This window comes from Epinephelus moara, chromosome 4, assembly GCF_006386435.1.
Source record: "Epinephelus moara isolate mb chromosome 4, YSFRI_EMoa_1.0, whole genome shotgun sequence".
Classification (NCBI taxonomy): domain Eukaryota; kingdom Metazoa; phylum Chordata; class Actinopteri; order Perciformes; family Serranidae; genus Epinephelus; species Epinephelus moara.
Window position 1 is genome coordinate 11019239 of NC_065509.1, and position 22746 is coordinate 11041984.

The 22746-nt window shown below is 40.3% G+C and overlaps 1 long non-coding RNA gene across 1 annotated transcript; it reads right to left on the reverse strand.

Annotated features, from left to right (window-relative positions):
* Positions 1–623: 623 nt before the first annotated feature.
* On the reverse strand, positions 624–6933 carry LOC126388801 (uncharacterized). The gene is made up of 3 exons (XR_007569792.1): positions 6836–6933; positions 1031–1400; positions 624–839 (listed from the first exon to the last, which is right to left on the reverse strand). It is a non-coding gene; the product is annotated as an uncharacterized LOC126388801 (long non-coding RNA).
* Between the last annotated feature and the right edge of the window lie 15813 nt (positions 6934–22746).

The window sequence follows — 22746 nt, forward strand, 5'->3', positions numbered from 1 at the left end:
AATACCACGCCCCTATATATTCACGGTTTAGAGGCCTCGCCCCTAGAGTTGACAACATGGAAATGAAGAAATCGAGTAAGAAGAGAAACTTCTCAGACGCCGAAATCGAGATAATAACGTCGGAAGTCCAGAAAAACAGATTAGTTCTGTTTGGAAGCCTTAAAAGTGGCTTCAAAGGAAGTCAGAAGGCAGCCGTGTGGAAAGAAATCACTGCTGCAGTCAACAGCATTGGCGTTGACAAGAGAACTCCAGCTGAGGTTTGAATATTTAATTTAATAGCTACATCCGTGATATTGCACAAGTCATAAAATAGCCTACCTATATAAAAGCTTATTGCAATTTTACCTTTACAATTAGGTCAAGAAAAAGTGGTCAGATATGAAAATCGCCACTAAAAGACATGTTGCTGCTCCTAAGCGCAGCAGCACCCAAACTCCCAGCCTGGCACTGACCCAGACTGAGGAGCGAGTGGCAGCGCTGATGGGGTCTCCTTCGATATCAGTCATATGTGGCGGAGGAGACACCGACGCGCCACCTGTGTCTAGGCCAGATAATGGTAAATATTAAAATGTGCCCCATTCATAAGAAATACACATCTGTAGAGTTTATTTGACTGTTTTTAATTTATTAGGATAGCTCATTGAGATGTAGAATTTTACAAAATAACACTTTCAGTTTTCTCAGATGTAGAGCCAGGTACCAGTGCTGGGCCCTCTGACGCACAAAGCGGCCTGGATCCAGCTGCACAGAGCCAGACCACCAGCTGTGAGAGAGCGCCCGGGTCCACCACCCCCCGCGCTGGTCCACCACCACGACCCTGGATCCTGACTACAGAAGTCCTGGAAAAACAGGCAGAAATCTGTCGGTCAATGGCAGAAATAAATCGGTCCCTGGTCGCAATAAATGAAACATTAAAAGAGATGAATGAAAACCTCAAAAGAATATCACAGAAATAAAATAAATCACTCAATGTTGTGCAGTGTTTTTCTCATACTGAATAGTTTACTTGCTGGACATAAGTATTTCATACTTGACATTTTAGAAGCGCTGAATGATGTCCTGTCTCCTCCTTATAGCTCTCAGGTGGGGCTGTGCCGGACAGGGCTCTCTGGGCATGGGCTCATCTGGCTGCGCTGGGGCCTCAAATGGCACGTGGTGATTTTGTGCAATATTGTGAAGAATCCCACATGCCAGAATGATGTCACACACCTTTTCAGGTGTGTACAGCAGGGTCCCCCCTGCTGCTCCCAGACACAGCCATCTGCCCTTAAGCAGCCCGATGCAGCGTTCCACTGTGGCCCGTGTGCGTATGTGCGCACTGTTGTACCTGCGCTCCTGGTCAGTTGCAGGGTTTGCCAATGGAGTAAGGAGATACTCGGTGAGGGGATAGCCTTTGTCACCTAGTAAACGAATCACAGAAAAATGTTAGTCATTTGAATACTTGTAAAATATTACTTTACTTTATGCAGTTACTCAACGAGGAGATGACTCCGACCCTGCAGTGCGCCCTCCTGTAGCCATGTCCCCAGGCTGCTGCTTTGAAATATGTAGGAGTCATGCGTCCCCCCAGGCCACCGAGCTACCATGTTCAGGAGGGATAGACCGGCATCACAAATCACCTGAATATTTATTGAGTGATAGTTTTTGCGACTGATGAATGCGTAATCATTTGTGGATGGTGGCTTCAGACGCACATGGGTACAATCAATCGCACCTATCACATTAGGAAATTCAGCAATCTCATAAAAATCCCTTTTAATCACAGTTTGCTGAGCATCAGTATATGGGAATGAAATATACCGTGCGGAAAGGGACTTTATAGCCGTCAAGACTGCTGGTATGGTTCGGCTGATGGAGGGCTGTGAAATGCCGGACCTATCCCCGATCTCCCGCTGAAAGGTCCCAGTGGCCAAAAACCCCAATGTGGAGAGCACCTGCACCGGCACAGGTATTGCATTTGAGCGTCTGGTCTCTCTTTTCAATTGTGGTTCCAAAGTCTGGCATAAATAGAGGAGGAGATGGCATGGGAGACGAAAGCAACTCATAAGCCATTCGTCACTTTCTTGAAAAAGATCTCTACTGTCACGAAAAACCCTCTCGCGTCTCATAGGCACGTAGAGGTCTTCTAGTAAAGCCAGGTCTGCCATTGCCAAGGTTTGATGACTGTCCAAGCTCTTGTTTAAATAGCTGACTGAATAAGCATCTGACCTATCACACTGCAATAGGTGAGGCTACCCATTGCTTTAAATTAATTAAAATGCTTGTAATTATGTCACCTGTTGTCTGGTCTGACAAGTAGGCTGTCTCAAAATGAAAGAGAAATTAATCTTACAACATAGGCTACATATTTTTAAGTGAATATGTGGCTGTATTATTATTATTATTATTATTATTATTATTAACAACAGCACTGCATTAGTATGATCTAATAACAATTATCCGACACATTCACACAATGCACTGCAGGTCCACACCGATTTAAAACTTGCGTACACGAGCTGAGACCTGGCGTGAGATTTGATTGTACCCTACGCTCACGTCCAAATTGATAAATGCCGAAGTTGGCGTGGAAATGAGCGTACACCCACTATTCTGGTGTACGTTCGTTTGATAAATGAGGGCCAATAAGAGGCCACATACAAGAATGGTGTTAGCCATGCTACAAACAGTAGGGCTTTTGGAAATGCAATTTTGGTCTTCATTGGTCCAACACGTTGGTCATTGGTGAACTATCAAAGCAACAACTGGCATGGATTGGGACTATACATTCATGGTTCCCATCCCATTAGGATGAATCCTAATAAGATTGATGATTCCTTGACTTTTCATCAATACCAATTAATAACAGGTTATCCAGTGAAAGATTTGCCAGTAGGATTGGGGAAAAAAGGAGAGACATTCATGGCTCCCAGAAGATGTTCCTTATAAATTAGGTGACTTCCTGAATTTCACATAGCAACACCATGAGGTTGTGTTGAAATGTTTGAACAGCTATTGGGTAAAATTCCATGACAATTTGGCACACACATATATGCCCCCTCCAGGGAAAGTTTTATTAATACTTTGGTGATCACCTGTCTTTTCACCAAAAGGTTTCATTTGACCAGTGCTTTGGTTTATGACACTGTACTCTTATTCACCAGTTGTCAAATACTGTTGCTTTGTCACACCCCTCGGCATGTGATATAGAGGCCAAACGCACTCTTTGGTGACTTTATGAACCCTATTGGGCTTTCAACCAACCTCAATGTAAACCCATCCACTGCAATACCTGACGCTGGGAGCAACTAACATAGTATGAAGAGCAAGAAAGTCCAATGGGAGACAGTGCTGGTGGTTGGGTCAAACAATATTGAGAGACCCAGGAGACTGTGTTTAACATAGCGTTACATAATGTATGTACTGACGTCACTCACATAACCTGGAAATAAGAACAGGTGGTATCTGATTTGCAAATATTGTATTTCCTGTGTTTTTATGCTGTTTTTATACTTTCTGAAAGTAATGTGGATGCACTATAAAAACAGGTTTGGGCTGAAAATCTGAACAAGACTTAAGAAAAACAATGTCTGTCCTGGGCTTTTAAGATGCAGTAAAACACAAGTATGTTGCCATTGTATTTCCATAATGCTTCTGCTAGATTAACTGTCCTCGTGCACTGGCCCATCCACTTAGAGGTCTCATTATTAAAGGAGCATGTCTTTCTTTTCCCCAAATCAATTATAAAAATGCAAGGATATGGTCCAGAAAGACAGCTGCAACACCGTTTGCATTACTCAGCATAGTTGGTCCATTAAAAATGATGATGCCCAGAAGGTGAACAGGAGTCAAATATACATGTGTTGCATATTTTACTCTTGTGGGATAGAAATGTTGAAAATGAAATAAATATATTTACAAAGATGATGGTGCCAAATCACAGAAAATCAGAGCTTAAAACATTCTCATGGAAAAAACATGAGCATCAGCATATACTCATCTGCACACGGACACCTTATACAGTTATATATTTACATTTATTATTATTCATCATTTATCAGTATTATTCAAAACCATTTAGCATACTGAGCTGAATTGTGTGCATAGAACATCATGGATGATAATATATTTACATGCATGTGCGTACATGCGCTTGTGTTTGCACAGACACAGATTTCACAGCCTACAATTGTGTCTAAACACACACACACACACTTGCTGTCCATGTCCTTGTCTTTCATGCTTTACAGAAACAAACAGCTCTATACTATAGAAAACCGCAGCACAAATCATTTGCCACCACAATCTGACTTAAGTGCTGATGATGATGTTTCCAGACAAACTGTCAAATACGATATTTGCTCAGAGGAAGCACGGCAGTGACGTGTGTTGATAAGTCTTGAAATAGACCCTAATCAGTGAGTAAGTGCCACGCAGTCAGGTCAATCTATGGAGGTGACAGCAGAGGTAGCACGCAGATACAGGCTGATGGGAGTCAAAAACTGCAAAATCACAACATAAATACTGACTAATTCAGATCTCAAGGACTCGTTAACTCACTCATTCACACTAAATGAATCATTTCCACTCAGACATTCAGTGACTCAGCGAGATGCCCTCCTTCCATATATTCATGCAAGTCTGTTGATTGAAATGGGTCTATGCAGCGTGTTATTCACAACCATAATCATGTCTTAAACCTGAGTTAATAATCCCTGACATTTTCTTAGAAATAAATGTCAGCGGTGTCGCTCCATCACACACTGATAGCACAACAGTGAGTCAACCTATGGCCACTTCTAAAACCTGGTGGTGTCTGGAAGGCCTTTCCTGGCATGACTCTGAATATGAGTCAGATATAAAGGTAACGTATTACTTTTTAATCAACTGTTTTAGGTCAGACTTTTTTTTTAGGTGGCTACAATATGTTTTATTGCTGACCCATTCACAGCCAACCCGGTCACACTCTGAAGTCATCAAATACTCAGGCTTCGTCAGTGACATCCGGCGTCAGACAGTGGATCATGATATTTTATGTGACAGACTTGAACACTGGGCTGGCCTCTCTGGAAGAGTTCTTGAATGGTTCAGATCTTATTTAACCGGTCAGCAGTTCTATGTGGCCTTGGATGACCATTCCTCCGATAAAACTAATCTGACATGAGGATTCCCACAGGGCTCCATCTTAGGACCAATTCTCTTCAGTTTGTATATTCTACCACTCGGCAATATTACTAGAAATCACAACATTGATTTCCACAACTACGCAGATGATACTCAGCTATATATATCTCTGTGAATTCAAAAGACTACAATTCCATCAATAACCCGATAGCATGTATGTCTGAGGATAGGAGTATAGGATTATACAGTTAAACCAAGATAAAACTGAGATTCTTGTTATTGGAGCAAAAGCTGAAAGAGAAAAGCTGTCTGACCACCTAAAATCATTTGCATTAAAACCCGGAACATGTAAAAAACCTTGGTGATACTATTGATCCTGATCTTAACTTTTACCATCACATTAAAAATGTAATTAAAGTGTCATTTTATCACCTAAGGAACATTGCCAAAATCAGTCCGTTTCTTTCCAAGGCAGATACAGAAAAGCTGATTCATGCTTTTATCTTGTGACAGCCCCTGCTTGGTTGCGTGGGTTGGTTCAGCGGGTTGTCATGCTGTTGCAATGACGTAATTGGTGACGTGTTGTGTTGTCTTTCTACTGAGGTAAACAGCTGATCGGTTCATTATACGGATCACGAGCACCTGGGCCCAGTGTGTGGACGGATATATAACAGTGCTGGCTGACGCCGCACTCTCTTGACTCTTTGCCAGCGCCCGTACTTTTGTTTGGCTTTTCTATTTCTTTTAGGTTATCTCCACAACACCACACCTCGCATGCTTTACTTAAATAAATATACTTTTGTATTTGAGTTGGCGCTGTGTCTCTCCGTTTTTGTCACTGCCTTTGAGCCAGGTTATGACAATCTCCAGTCGACTGGACTATTGCAATGCTCTTCTGTCTGGTGTGTCCAAGAAAGCACACATCATTGCAGTTTTAAAATCACTACATTGGTTACCTGTCAGTCAAAGAATACAGTTTTAAAATTATTTTATTGGTTTTTAAAGCTCTAAATGGCCACCATCTAAAGTTTGCATTTGGTGAAATAATATCTACGCTTTTGATCAATGTCTGACGGCCATTTTAACATCACATTTCACAGCCTTACTGCATCTGTGTCCACGGCAATGTATCTGTAGCTAGCATGACGTCAGCTAACTAAGCTTAATGAAACAGTACCACAGCTGGAAACAAAAACCTATGATTGCTTGACGCTGCGTCATTGGAGCGCTGAAAAAACTGAGTGCAGCTAAACTATTATTTGTAGCACGTCATGCCCATCCGCAGTGACAAGTGTCAGGTGTCAGTTTGTCTTCATGTCATCCGCCTACACTGAAGATGACTTGTGGCCCATAAAAACCCACTTCTATAGATCTGACATATCCCATAAAGGCAACGTTTGAGAAAAATTAAATAAAGCATCTTTCATTTCATGTATTTATTCATTAAATATTTTTCCTCATTTTTTATTTTTAATCTTCCAAAAAGTTTGACATTCTAGTGCCTCTCATTAAATACAACAGATGTGCTGGTGGTAAATAAAACTGTGGCGATATTATGACCTTCACTCTGTGACCATCAGAGAGCAAGCAAACACAAATTTCAGAAAATATGCTGATTTATTATTCTCTATACCTAATTCAAAAAGATTTATTCCAGACCGGTGAGTAACGTTAACCCTACTCCCTAGTCTGCAAATAAAAAATAAACAAATGCTTTATTCTAACCACTCACCCCACTTGAATCTGCAAAGCCCTCCTGAATTCCACTTCAACTTAAGAAGCGGCCTGCGCATGTTGGTGTTGATGCAAATCATTCCCAAAGAACAATAGAATAGATGGCTCACAGCTAATTATGCCAGTTATTTAATACAATCGACCGCCCCTGTGTTAGTTAAAGCCAAAGCTTAGGGACCCTAAGTAAAGACAGGTGGCTTCTAGTTTGTACGTACACACACACACACACACACACACACACACACACATACACACATACACACATTCAGGGTAATATTGTCATTAGCTTTTTGAAATAGCACTGCCTATTTATTTCTCTCTCTGCTTTGTGTGTGTGTGTGTGTGTGTGTGTGTGTGTGTGTGTGTGTGTGTGTGTGTGTGGGTAAGGGTGTGGGGGGTAGATGATCGTTCACTTGATGAAAAAAGTATATGACATGAAAGCCTGTCAGCTCAAATAATCTATCCCCCTCTCTTCATCTCCCTCGGTCTCTTGAGTGACACGCTACATTTGCATTGCCAACTTAAATTAAGTTTATTTCACCCATGTGACACAGAGACAGCCAGCTGATCGTGTGTTTGGCACGTTGCGTGAACACGCAAATCCCAGCTGTATCAGTGACAATTAAAAAGTGATGAAAAGATAGCTTTAAATCTTAAATCATGTGTGCAGGCACAGAACAAAAGAAGTGCGATTTGGGAAATCCAGCACTCATACAGCTTCTCATGTGAGGCTGCACGAGAGTTTGATTCTGTCATTCCTGATCACATTATTCATTGTATTCCTAATTAGTGTTACTGCTGCAGTAAGCTGAAGGCATTGCATGCCTGTGTTCTACAACATGTATCACATTGACAAAGATTATGCCATCGACTTCTAAAATTCAATCAATTCGGTTTTTGTGAGACGCGTTTACTCGTCGCTGATACGAAACCTTTGTTCCAAGAAACTTGTAGCACATGTCCCTCTTATTCTGTCATGTATCAAAATAGTGTCAACTCCATAAAAGAATATTATTTCTGTTTTGTTTTTTTCTGAGAGTGAGAAGTGGGTAAATCAATATCAATCTCAGGTGTGTTTGTTAAGTGCAGAGCTGGATTCAGGTCTTTGTTTGCCCAGCTTAGAAAAATAGACTGGAATCAAAGTAAAACAGCAGTCTGGCTTTGTCTGAACTTCAAAAACACCTCAGCAATTTATATTGTCAGAAGGAGTTATGAGCTGGACATCATTTTTCTTCGTGTGCAACAGCTCGGCGCAGTGACTGTGCACAGCTTTCTAAAGTGTTGAGGTCACTGTGACATTGCTACATTTACCACCACTACTACTACACTCAACCCTCTGCTTAAAACCACTGGGTTGATGGATACACTGTTGCTTCTTAAGATATTGTTACAGCATGTAGTGTTGTCATGATAATCAAATTTCTAACTTTGATACAATACCTTAAAAACATATTAATTTTCTATACCATTTTTGATACCATGAGGAAAAACTGACATCAAGGGCATAGAATTTAAAGTCTGGGTAAACCAAAGTCAGTGATTGCTTTCTAAGCACATTACACATGTTAGAATATACTGTCAATTTAAAGCCTAGTTCCAATTAAAATTCTTACTAGCCAGCTGTGGCGACACATTTTGACAAATAAACAACTGTTTCACTTAGACGCCTGCTCGATTACCCTGTAAGTTATTCATTTTCCTTTTGTCAGTAAGGGTCCTCAGACCAAAAGAATCAAAAGGGTTTTTCATAAAAAATAATCCAAGTTGTGAGTATTGTTTCAACAGGATAAAGTGGTGTTGTGACGGTATGCTAGGTGCCATAATCCTCGACTGCCGTAACTCACTCTCCCTCTCTGATGTGCTGTCTGATGAGCAACAGTTTTGTGTGAAAGGAATTAAAAGCCTGTTCCAAATATAGGCCTGTTGATTTCAGTGATTTATGCAAATAATAGCATGGGCTATTGACTGAAGTTTTACGGTGCTTGTTTAAACATGTGCAAAGACTGGGAACTGTGTCGTACTGAATGGTGGAGTTAGACAGCATTTCTGGGTCCAGGATTTGGGCCTAAAGCCTGCTCAATGATGCAATGTCTTAATATTGTGTCACTATAAAAGTTAACTTGGAGCACAACACATAGCGTCAGTGTCGTTTCATACAGCCCCTGTGTGTTAGCAGCAAGATCTCTTTGTCCCATGAGCTCTCTTAGCTCTTTCAGTCTGATAAATACAGACATAAACATCTCTATTAAATGCTGCAATCATAAACACAAGCACAGTAGCCGTTACTAATGTACCTTGCAGTCATTCTGCCGGAATTGGCTACCTTGGCGACTCTTGTTCCCTTGTTCTTGGACTGGGGGGATATGTGTGCTTTGTGCTACTGATCTAGCAGCTAACAAGAGTCTGTTGCTGTGTGGCAACTTGTTCTCCAGCTCAGGGGTTGTGTATGATACTGTGCTATGGAGTTAGCTTCTGATGGAGTCTGTAGCTTTGCAGCGGCGCGGTCTATGTTTGAGCTCGGTCACACTACCCCAGTGTCTCAGAGCAGAGAATACTGCTTATTTTTTAATTACTTTGAAACTTAAATTAATTTACAATTTTTTTAATCATTTGAATTCTGGCTGGGTGGTTAGTAACACATTTTTCTGTAGTGTGGAAAACTCATCACACATATTCATTTTTTTATTCTTTACTTATTTTCAGTGTATTTCTTTAAATTAAAAGATAAATATAACAAGGCCATAAAATAACAATGACAACTTATTTTTCTTGGTTAGTAGCAGAGAACAGCAAAATGACTGTAGTAAACGTAACAATAATTAAAACTTTTTAAACTTTTTTTTAATGCAAACAATATTCTTCTTGGTAGTGCAAATTTTCAAAAGCTTCTGAGATTGTCACACATTCAAAACGCATAAAGTTCAAGTAAAAAACCAAACCATGCTGATAACAAAGCTCATTTTCTCGAGATAACAAAAACAGTTAATTCATGATCTAGAGAGAACAGCAATTAAAAAAATAAATAAAAAATAGCAAACACGGCTCTGCTTGGCTTCCGTACCAAACTACTTAATGACATTTTTTTTACAGTACACTTAAGGTACACATTTCCAAACAAATTCACAAGTGTCCAATGGTTCCACAATGAATTCTGGTCCTGACACACACACACAATAGCAGCTTAACATTAGTACTTTCATGTTTGAAATGCAATCACCCTCTCCTCATCTCTTAATCCCAATCATGAATTGTCTTTACATGAGACAATACATGTGACTACAGCTGCAGCTGACACTTTAAACTGCAACATTACAATAATTACCGTTTGGCTCTTATGGGATAAATGAATGATGTGGATGGGCTTATGAAGCTGTGCCATATGTTGCTGTGATGTCGATGCATAATGGAATTTCCTTTATTATCTTATGGAATTTCCGCCCCTGCATTGCTGGTGATTTACAGCGGTATGGTCTCATACATTGCTATCAGCAAGTGGGTTTTGAAGCTGCTGTAATTGCATTACAGACTGCCCTCCTGGGTGTTATATCATTATATAGCTCATATACAACAATTATCAAAGCATATGTGCTGAGTTAAAAGTTTTCACTAAAAATGTTGCCTGCTGTAGCCGAGAGCCGAGAGGGTGCATTAAAGTAAACAAGTGGATTCTAGTCATCTTTTTTGTTGTTTTAGCTTTTCATTCAGACTGCGGAGGTCAAATTCAGACTGCTTTTAGACATTCTTGAATATGCTGTATGGTAATTGCAGGCTGAAAATAACCATGTCATGAGTCACTTGTTTTTCTTTGATTTTTGGGACCTATTGCTGACGCACATTGTTGCAAACAACAAGAAAGTCACACATTTCAGCTCAGCACTGGTCCTTAGTGTGTGCGGCTTAGAGGCTCCCTAAAGGATCATCTTCGCTGCAATGTTAATACTTTGATGAGAGCTGCGTTGGAGCGTATTTTATTAGGAACAACATGTGTGTTGTGTGTGAAAAGCCATTCACTGACTCCATGCCATTAGGGGCTTCTTTGCTAAATCTTAACATCTTCAGTTGATTTTACTTAACAAAAGAAAGTGCAAGGAACAAAACATGTCCTTTTGTTCTTATGAAATCTTTAACAAATCAGTGCCTTCTTCACAGCACACTTAAAGTCTGCTTTCTCCACTCAGCCAATCATGTTTTCACAACCACTGACCCTGTGCTTTTTCACTGTAGCAAGGTAGAAAGCATGGGTGCTTCTTTTATGTTTACATGACAAAGGGGGGGAACTAGCTAAACAATGATTTCTTATAATGCTCAAATATTAATACAGTTCTAATCTGCCAAGAAAATGGCAAACCTATGTTGGATTTATTGATAAAAAAAAAGTAATTATATAAACTCACCTGTGTTCTGTTTCTTCTTAATCTCATACATATGGAACTATACCATCCAGCTGCCAGAATTAATCAATTTCTGTACATTTCTGCAAACCATGAATATGTTCAATTTGGATGTTTCATGTGTAGCAGATATATTGAAACTCCACATTTCAATTTAATGTTCACTATGGATATGGTTTAAGCACAGAAACCTCTTGGTTGTGGTTAGTAAAAAGTATGTTTGAGCTTAATATACCCGGTTTGGAACCCACAAATGTGGCTGGAAATGTGTCATTAAAAAATACCCAGTTTTGTGACAACAACATGGCTGGAAATGTCCTGACATGTTGTTAAAAATACCAAGTTCTGTCACAACATGGCTGGAAATGTCCTGACGTATCATTTAAAAACAGAAAGCGGTTTTGTCACAACATGACTGGAAATGTCCTGACGTATCATTTAAAAACAGAAAGCGGTTTTGTCACAACATGACTGGAAATGTGCCGCAGTATTGTTAAAAAATACCTGGTTCTGTTACAACAATCAAGGCTAGCAATGTCCCCACAATTGGTGATTGGTGAACTACATGGATGGTTGTAAATGTCCTGATTTTTTGTTAAAAAACACATCCCCATCCTTTTTTTCTCACACAAAAACATGGCTGGAAATGTCCTGACATGTTGTGAAAATATACCCAGGTCTGTCACAACACAGCTGAAAATGGGATTTTGGTGGGACCATGTCGTTAAAAAACACATGGCTTTGTTACAACATGGATGGAAATGTCCTGACATATTGTTAAAATACAACCAATGCACCCTTTTTTTTTCACAAAAAAATATGGCTGGAAATGTCCTGACATGTTGTAAAAAAAAAACAAAATACTTGTTTCTTTTTCTTTTTTTAAAAAAACAACAACAAAAAACAAACATGGCTGGAAATATTCTGAAATGTGAAAATATGCACTATTGTGTCACAATGTGGCTTGAGATGTCCCGACATATTGTTAAAAAATACTGCTGTCGGCTGCTTGGCTGCCATCTTGCCTAGGTCCTCCTGATCTGAAACTCAGCTCATATATATATATATATATATATATATATATATATATATATATGTAATCTGAACTTCTTCACTTTGGAAATGTTATTATCTTCTGTATAAAAGATGGAAATGTAACATATCTGTGGTTTGCAGAAATGTATGCTGATATTTTCTCCTGGTGACTGAGCAGAACTTATAACTTACCCTGAAGCAATCATGGCACTGAACAGGATCCTTCTCAGATTTTATTCTTGCAGTAATGTGTATGCAACATGATATCTCATTGATTGACTCGCTCCATACCCCTGATCCTGGCGGTGACACTAATAGAATTCACACCTCTTCTGTAGGTCTTTCATTTCCATACTAATGCGTTGCCATGTCTCATACTGATTCATGCAATTCCTTTGGGTGATACTAACATTAGAAAATGCCCTGACTCTATACAGTACTGTAATTCAAAGCAGGTCTTTGTAAATGGAGTCACATGAGGACATTCATTCTTCTTTATGGTCCTGTCAAAATTTTAACTGATTCTTAATTTTTTTTTTTTTTTTTTTATTGACATTTCTTAAGGTTGCCATTTCGGAGCATGAGCTGTTCGACAGTATCTTCTAACCTCTTGTCGAGATGGGGTACCATTGGTCAATACAACACTAACAGATATCTAACACATCTTGCACAATATTAATCTGTACATGCTGAAATGCTTTGATGAGATGGCTTATGATCCACTGGGGGGTAATGTGCATGTTTTCCAATATCTTTGCTTGCATGTGTGTGAGACTCTGGTGTCCATGCTTGATGTATAGTCGCATGGCCCTGTCACATTTTAATGAATTCTACAAGCCACCAACAGCTAAAAGATGTCTTGTGGGAACCATTTTGAACATACTGGGTTAGATGACAATCCTGGTTCAGTATATTTACATAATTCTTTGGCCATTGTTTGTATCAGTTATGATAATATTGTAGTTACCAAGTAAATTGCTGAGATCTTGTGTGACGGGGCAAGAAACACAGGCTGTCAACCGACCAGACGGGTTGTGATCAAGCCAACAGTTTAGCCAGATTGTTGGAACCACTTTATTTGGAGGTTGAAAATTGAAAGCAATCTTGGTGATTATCTTTAATTACACAGGGAACCTTTGCCACAACGATGGCAGGTCAATATTTGACCAGAAATTGAGTCTGTAGACAAACTGTAATGGATGTTAATGGATAGATGTTTGCCTTTGTTTTCTCTTCCAAGTACTCTGATGACTCTTTTGAAACCTGTCCGACTGCTACGGCTGCTTTCTCTGCCCAACATCTTGCATCATTACCAAAACAGATGCATCCAAAACTTAGAAAAAAGGATCCAACTTGCAGTAAACTGGAATTATGTTTTGAGTGTGTTTCTGTAGTGAATAAACCCATATGTTTAAAGAGGTTGTATTCGCTTAGATAGGTCTCTGGTCACCTTTATAAAGATAGATAGACATTTCTGTGCAGTGTGCATCCTGCATGCTCCCACTTTTTAGCTAGGTTCATCACTTTTAAATTGGAGTAGCTAAAAAAAAAGCTAAATATGTTGATTAAGTTTATCGTTCTGACAAAAATACAGAACAGAATTCTTAAAACTGAGTGATGCAGCATTTACAGCACCACTTAAACATTATTGTTCCCCTTTTCCCCTTGAAGTGTTTTTTTACTGCTTCAATTAAATGTTACTTTTCTTATTTCTATTGCTGCATCATTACATCAAGAAGAAATTGCACACTTTATATGCTATCTTTGGAAAAAGAAACTGTGTTTCATGTTCAGTTCATGACTGCAGGACACCCTGAGCCTTGAGGCAAATGATGGACCTGCCAAAAGGCATAAGGGTTGAAGAGATAATCTGATCATTAAAACTACAATGGTGATGATAAGCAGGGCACACATGCTACTGCACTGTCCAAAGTGAAAACCACAGGGACAATGACTAACAAAGCAGACCTAAAGCAAAATGATTCATTCATAAAAGCTAGAACTACCAGCTGCCGACTGTGTTCCTGCTTTTATGAATGATCTTTCCTGACAAAAATTTGTTTAAATATAGTCCTCTATATTCTAACCATAAACAGGAAATATTTTTTAATATATACATGAAAGAGATAACATTATTAGTCACTGGCTCTATTTATGATAATCAGCTGGTCTGTTCGGAAACACTAATGCACATCCATAATTTGTCAGCTATTCCAGTAATGTGAAAGCCAAATGATTAACCTTGATGGTAATAATCTATAGTTCACAGACAGAGTGTAACCTGTGCTGATGCAAGCCATGACTGTGTTTACTTTTAGCTTTGTTGCACTTTGCATAATGTTTCTACTAATGGAATTACACAAGCCTCGCCACATGGTGATGAGTTCTTTCTGCAGGTTCAGCTGTATACTGATAACACTGATAATGTTTTGTAGATGTTAACTGACTACACTGCTGCCCATGACAACTTTTATTTACTAACTTTGTAATTTGCTCTTTTGCTATTTATCTTTAATTTCTCTAATGGACCAACATCAGGGTTACATCATTTCTTATGTTATATACGGTTATATTCCACCTTGTATGTTATAGGGGTTTCTGGTTATACAGTATTTCTCTATCAGTAGTGCAGTGTGCATGAACAACAAACAGGTGACCCCTGTGAGGTGGACCCAGTGCCGACCTGTAGCATAGGCAGTATTGGCGATTGCTAAGGACGCCGTCATCCATAGAGGGAGTCACAAATGTGGGAATAAATCAAAATGCTTATCCTTACAACTTTTTAATAATACTATTACCTCTATTATTTTGAAATATTACATAAGGCCAAAACAACATAAATAATAGAGAAACCTTTTTTTCTGGGTTCGCCTCCCCAGGCCTCCTTCCCCAGCTCATTACACTTTACCTACTCTCTGGGCGAGTTATTCGACGTGAGGCAAACCCCGAAGCATTCTGTTCAAACTCTATTCAGTAAAAACTATTATTGCATGAAGGTAAATGATAACGTTCTCATGATGTGTTCGATGTAATCTTGTAAAATGTAGCTTTTGGTGAGAAACTTAAATAAATCCAGCTGTTTGAAGGAGAATTTTTTTTGTTAGAGAGGAAATTATGATGTATCATATATAGTAAAAAGGCTTTCTGCTTATTTTTTTTTTAATATCTTTTTCATGTAAAAGAAGGTTACGTTAAAGGTTGTTTCATAAGTGTGTATTACTGAATTTGTGTTCATTCTAAGGTAGCGTACTGAAAACTGAATGACTTTATTTTTTTTTTTTCAGTGTAGATTTCTGTGTATCCCTGGAACAAAAGAATAATAAATAACACCAAAAACCAAAAGAAACACCAATATAAAAACATCAGTATCGGCTTTTGGTGAATTTTTTATTATAATCATTGTTGGTCAATCATCAGTATTGGTCCGGAATTCCAAAATTGATGCATGCCTAGTTCAATTTGAAAGCTAATCTGTACTTTTTATTATTATTTTACAATGTCATTTTATGAATTATGAAGTAATTGAATGACCACAGATGTGATGTTTTCATGTCCTGCTATGTTTTGCTTTGTTCAGTGGTGCCAAGATCTTATCTTGGTGAGAGCACTCCGGACCACACGAAAAAAAAATTCTCTACAACAAAACAGGAACAAATTGTGGATACAAACAATAAGAGAAATGTTCATATATCGTTTCATGCATAAGGCCCAATGACATTCATGTTTTTTTTGTTTTTTGGTTACATTTGTTGAAGAGGAACACAGTCTTCATAGAGTCATATATGGATTTGAACATTTCCGGCTTTAGGGCCTCCTATTGTTCATGTTACCTTGCCTTCAGGGCATCAAGGACAGATGCTACAATCCAGGCTTTTACTGTAACTGTGTCCATATGGCAGTGTGTAGAGGTGTTTTACAAAGAGAGAGCAGGTCTATATTCACATATCTACTGTATGAGCACAAGTGTAAGAGCAACATTAATGTATAAACCATACCATGTTTCTGCTAAATAATAGAAACTATTCTGCTACATACTGTATGTATCTTTGCCCTGATCAATAATTGACAATGAATTGAATGTCTGCCTGCTTTGGGTATTCATCACAGCCACCTCACCGCTGCTGTATAATAATGATTATTTATCATGTTCACAAAAAATACTCTAAATTATTCACCATGACATAAAATGCAGTATTTAACGCATGATATCGATGCTTATGCAACATTTAAGACAGTTGTGTCCCCATGAGCGACTGTAATTATGCCTGAGCAAATGTGTAATTGGGTTGTGTTTCTTGTCAGTTTCATATCTTGAGGCTGTACACGTGGCCTATGATGTAGCACCACACATAGTCTAATGGTGGTTTTCCTGTATGAGATGTAACACTATATACATACCGCAGACTGTAGAGTAATTTTTATTATATAGTAATTAAGGCAATTAAAGCAACAACAAAAAACCCTGTGTGGGTGTGAGAGCAGGGAACAGATTTTCTCAGTATGTATGACACACTGAACCCATAGACGATGCCACTGTGCCATGAAACAACATAATGTTGTGTTTTATTAGACTGCTTTAAGTGACAGGAATGAGTACACAGAGGAAGAGACCAATTATATGTGTGATCAAGTTTAATGTTTTTACATGTAGCACACTGCTAGTGTCACTGACATCAATTTTGTAGTGTGGAGAACCACACGCACTTTTGCCCTGCACTATTTATTGAACTGTTGTTAACACAGATTCGGTCCATTGCCTGATGTAGTAAATGTATTAGCGTTATTTTAGTCAAATAAATATTGTTACAGAGAGAAATGTGTGACCCTTAACAATTTAATTGGATTGCATGGCGCAATGGTGTGCACTGAACTACAGAGGGCATTCACATTTTTTATTTTTTTTATTGCATTTCCTGTGAATATCTTGCTCAAGTCACTAATGAAGGCCGACATATTGGCTCTATTTTCTGTGTGACCTGTGTTTCTGCGTCCAAGTTCATCTTAGTGCTTTAATCAATTACTGTACTGAGCATTATTTAATTAAAGCAAAGTCAAGCTTATGTGTTTACTAGGATTCGTAGCACACGTGTCTCAGTGAACAAACAGCACAGTGGCATGCAAAAGTTTGGACACCCCTGGTCAAAATTTATCTTACTGTGAATACTTAAGTAAGTAGAAATTGAACTGATCTCTAAAAGGCATGGAGATGAAAGATGAAACATGCTTTTCAACATTTTAAGCAAGACTAGCATATTGTTCTTGTTTTGTGCAATTGTTTTGCTCCTTTCCTTCAAAAAGGCCAAAGTTTGGGCAACCCAAGACATTTGAGCTCTCACTTTAACCAGGGTCTCAGGCCATAATTAGCTTGTTAGGGCTATGGCTTGTTCACAGTCGCCATAAGGAAAGGCCAGGCGATGCAAATTTCAAAGCTTTATAAATACTCTGACTCCTGATACTTTGTCCCAACAATCAGCAGCCATGGGCTCCTCTAAACAGCTGCCTAGCACTCTGAAAACTAAAATAACCGATGCCCAAAAAGCAGGAGAAGGCTATAACAAGATATCAAAGTGTTTTCAGGTTTCAGTGTTTCCTCACTTTGTAATGTAATTAAGAAATGGCAGTTAATACGAACTGTGGAGGTCAAGTTGAGGTCTGGAAGACCAAGAAAACGTTCTGAGAGAGCTGCTCATAGGATTGTTAGAAAAGCAAATCAAAACCTCCATTCGACAGGTAGAGGAGAGAATGGATTCAGTTAAATTCCAGCAAATTCTGGAAGCAAACATCACACCATCTGTAACAAAGTTGAAGATAAAGAGAGGGTGGTTTCTACATCAGGACAATGACCCTAAACCCACTTTAAAGTCTACAATGGACTACATCAACAGGAGCAAGCTGAAGGTTTTGCCATGGCCCTAACAGACCCTTGACTTAAACACTGTTATTAAAAATCTGTGGATAGATCTGAAAAGAGCAAAGCATGCAAGACGGCCCAAGGATCTCACAGAGCTAGAAGCCTTTTGCAATGAAGAATGGGTGAAAATCCCTCAAACAAGAATTGAAAGACTCTTAGCTGGTTAAAGCATTTAGAAGCTGTGACAATTGCCAAAGGGGGTGCTACTAAGTACTGACCATGCAGAGTGTCCAAACTCTTGCTTCAGGCCCTTTTCCTTTTTTGTTATTTGAAACTGGCAAAGATTGAAATAATCAAAGCAAGTAATCTTGCTTAAAATACTTAAGAAATGTTTCATCTTTAACTTCATTCCTTTTGGAAATCAGTTTATTTTCTACTTACTTAACTATTCAAAATTAATGAAATTTTGACCATGGGTGCCCAAACTTTTGCATGCCACTGTTTTATAATAAAAGCTGATAATTTACCACTTCATCTTTGGATGAATTTACATTGGAATTAGTTGCATATCATAGAAACCCCAAAGGGTGCCTTTGGCATCCTATCACACACCGAGTGGCATGACAAAGCGTTGGTAAATGACGACCTTGGAAGGAGAACGGGCTGGAATGTTGATATTGGACAAATATGAAAAAACCCAGATTATATCCATCACAGTATTTTTAGATACTTTTTGTGGACTTGGAGAAGGCTTACGACCGTGTCCCCAGGGGCATCCTGTGGGGGGTGCTCCGGGAGTATGGGGTTGGTGGCCCCTTGCTAAGGGCCATCCAGTCCCTGTACCAAAGGAGCATGAGTCTGGCTCGCGTGGCTGGCAGTAAGTCGGACCTGTTCCCGGTGAGGGTTGGACTGCGCCAGGGCTGCCCTTTGTCACCGGTTCTGTTCACAACTTTTATGGACAGAATTTCTAGGCGCAGCCGAGTGGTGGAGGGTGACAGGTTTGGTGACGGGAGGATCTCGTCCCTGTTTTTTGCGGATGACGTGGTCTTCCTAGCTCCATCGAACAGTGACCTCCAGCTCTCGCTGGGGCGGTTCGCAGCCGAGTGTGAAGCGGCTGGGATGAGAATCAGCACCTCCAAGTCTGAGGCCATGGTCCTCAGCCGGAAAAGGGTGGATTGCCCACTCCAGGTCAGGGGGGAGGTCCTTCCTCAGGTGGAGGAGTTTAAGTATCTCGGGATCTTGTTCACGAGTGAGGGTAGGATGGAGCGGGAGATTGACAGGCGGATTGGGGCGGCGTCAGCAGTGATGCAGGCGCTTAACCGGTCCGTTGTGGTGAAGAGGGAGCTTAGCCAGAAAGCGAAGCTCTCGATTTACCGGTCGATCTACGTTCCAATCCTCACCTATGGTCACGAGCTCTGGGTAGTGACCGAAAGAATGAGATCGCGAGTGCAAGCGGCCGAAATGAGTTTCCTCCGCAGGGTGGCTGGGCTCAGCCTTAGGGATAGGGTGAGGAGCTCAGACATCCGGGAGGGACTCGGAGTAGAGCCGCTGCTCCTCCACATCGAGAGGAGCCAGTTGAGGTGGTTCGGGCATCTGGTAAGGATGCCTTCCGGACGCCTCCCTTGGGAGGTGTTTCGGGCATGTCCAACCGGGAGGAGACCTCGGGGCCGCCCCAGAACACGCTGGAGGGATTACATCACCCGGCTGGCCTGGGAACGCCTTGGGGTTCCCGCGGAAGAGCTGACGGAAGTGGCTGGGGAGAGGACTGTCTGGGCTTCTTTGCTGAGGCTGCTGCCCCCGCGACCCGGACCCGGATAAGCGGAGGACGACGAGTACGAGTACGAGTATTTTTAGGGTTCACTGCCAATGTTTTTTTTTTTTACATTGAGGAAATATTGTGGTTATGGTTGAAACTAAAACATCTGGTTTAGGTTAGAAACCACAATCTCCTGCGTGACAGTCACACCCCCAGTGTCCACATTCATTACTTTCTGCCTGGCTACATATAGTGATATAATGTACACTACACACCTGCACCAGCACTGGATGTTAATGTGCAGATTTGTCCATTATGAATGCAATTCCTAGGATTCTGGGCTGTGTGCCCACTCTTTTTGCCTGCTTGTAGTCCTTCTTTACATAGACATTACCACTAATCAGTTGTCTACAAGTTATCTTCATTAAGCATTTGACAGTGAGACTTTAGTAAGACAACATTCCAACAAACCAATGTCAAAACAGATTAAGGCAGACAATGTAAACAACATGGCATGTTAATGCTTCCCTGGAGGGGACCAGACCGTTCTGTCTGGTCCCACCCCAGCCCTGCATGACTCTGAAACATTGCTCTGAATAATAACTGCCTTCAACTGAGCTCCCCTCTGATTTACTGTCAATAGTTTGCAGCAGTCAATCATCAGGAAGAACCCCTAAGGCGTCATGGTGGCCTATTGGTCTAGGACACGTGCATATAAACACCCACTGGTTTGAATCTGACTGGGAAACTTTGTCACACATCCTCCCCTCTGTCACTCCCCAAATCTCTGCCTGCTTTTTTAACTGCGTGTATCATGTAAAAGCATGAAAAATAAATGTCTTGAGAAAAGGCCTTCAAAAAGTCCCAGTACTGGCACAAATATTATTCATCCTGAATTATAAGCCAAGCAGGTAGGTTATGGTTAAAATACTGGTAATGTAGACCCTTCCACAAATACCATCAGCACTCCCCTCCTCCTAACTAACCTCTGCATCACCCTCGTCTAATGCGAAATACAGTTATAGTCAGAGGATGGCAGCTACTTTCTCCCAGAATTCACCAACCAAGAGTATTTCAGTCACTAGCACTTGAGTGACACAGAGGTGGTACAATGCACCACCATTAATGACTACCCCATCCTTGTCCGCTACAATGTTCATAACTCAAAGGAAACTTCTCTGCAGGACTGTATCAGATTTATCTTAAAGAGCGTGTTTATGTCTGGTATTAACATGCATTGTGGTGATGCTCACATAAGTGAACAGCAGAGACACATGGCCATTCACACCTGTGTCTATCATGCATCTCCAGCTGACCCCGTGTTCATTTCTTGTTAGTGCCAATGTCATTCATGCTAGTAAGTCAAAAGGCCAAACTCACAGTTATTACTGTATGTCAACATTCTTGCTTGTTGCTTGCTAGCACACTCACTAGTCATGTTATCCAAGAACAACAGATTAAAGTTATTGCCATGAAAAAGGCCTAGCTGATCTCAAACTTGCGCCAAACTGCGCCATAAACAACAGAAGTATCAGCCACATCCTTTAACGCCACCTGACTAAACTGCTAGCTTTTGCCTCAGTTCAAAAACTTTGTCTTTACCTTCTGCCATTTTCTCATGAGTGCTGGATTCTTACTATGTTAGGACTGTCACTCCTTGGCTACTTTCATCATTAGCTACAGATTTAATTCTTTCTTACCACTTGCCTGATCAGGCAAGTATATCGCTCGATTGATTAGGCTGGCATGGCATTTTACTTGTATCTGGCAATCGGCCAATCCTTAGGAGGCGATCACACAGAAATGAGACACAGAAACGCGGACGCTTCAAAGACGCTTGAAACGCTGGAAGTGCTTATTCAATGCGCACTAGACAAAAAAAAACCCAAAAAAAACAGCAAGGAGCGCCTGTGGAGCGGGGGTGCGTGCGCCAAAAAAAACAGCAAGGAGCGCCTGTGGAGCGGGGGTGCGTGCGCAACCCGTTAAACTGCTGTAACTGACCAAACTGCCGTAACTGCCACAACAAAACAGGAAGGAGGATTTGATTTGGTTGGTGCTACTGGCGTCTGACGCTCAAAAAGTTGAAAATATTCTAACTTTTCAGCGTCTACGCACGTCTAAAAATGCGCATCTATAAAGAAGTGTCTACAAAAACATGCGTCTAAAAAGACGCCGGAAAAACACCCGTCTAAAAAGACGCTTGAACGCCGGTCAGACGCGCCGTATCATAGGAAAACAATTGTTTTACTAGTGTCGCGCTTCTAGCGTTTCATCTCGGTGTGATCGCCCCCTTAGCCCTAGAGCTGGTCTAATGAGTCCCAAACAACCTTGGCAAGAGGTTTGATCGATCAGATCACAATGCATTTGGTGTGGTTTACATTTGTTTTCAGTGCTGTCCATTTGTGATCAAATCACCCAAGACACATGTAAAAATGGGGTGTAAACAGGCTCAGAACATACTATATGTAGGCTACAGAACGTTGGGATAAACTAAATAAACTAACTCTCCTAACATATGCACATAAGAGCTAGTTCCCCTAGAAACAATCCAGATTAGTGATTGGTCTTTGGGGTCACATTTACAGCTCATTCTCATTTCTGGTTGGCTGCTGTCAGGTTGACCACACATGCTCTCTGAACATAGTCAGTCCAAAAACCTTGAGCCACAAATAGCAAGGATAAGTGCACATACCTGTCAAAACACTATTTGGACAGGTTTGTTGCCGCTAAGCTCTTTTTAAAATGCTTGTCAAATTAAAAAAATGGTTAAATTGGCAACACTGTCAGTGAGTTGTTGCCTAACAAGGCACCAATATCCCACCTCTTAACTCGTAAGTCTCATAAATAAATGCTAAACTTATACCATCATCCCCTGT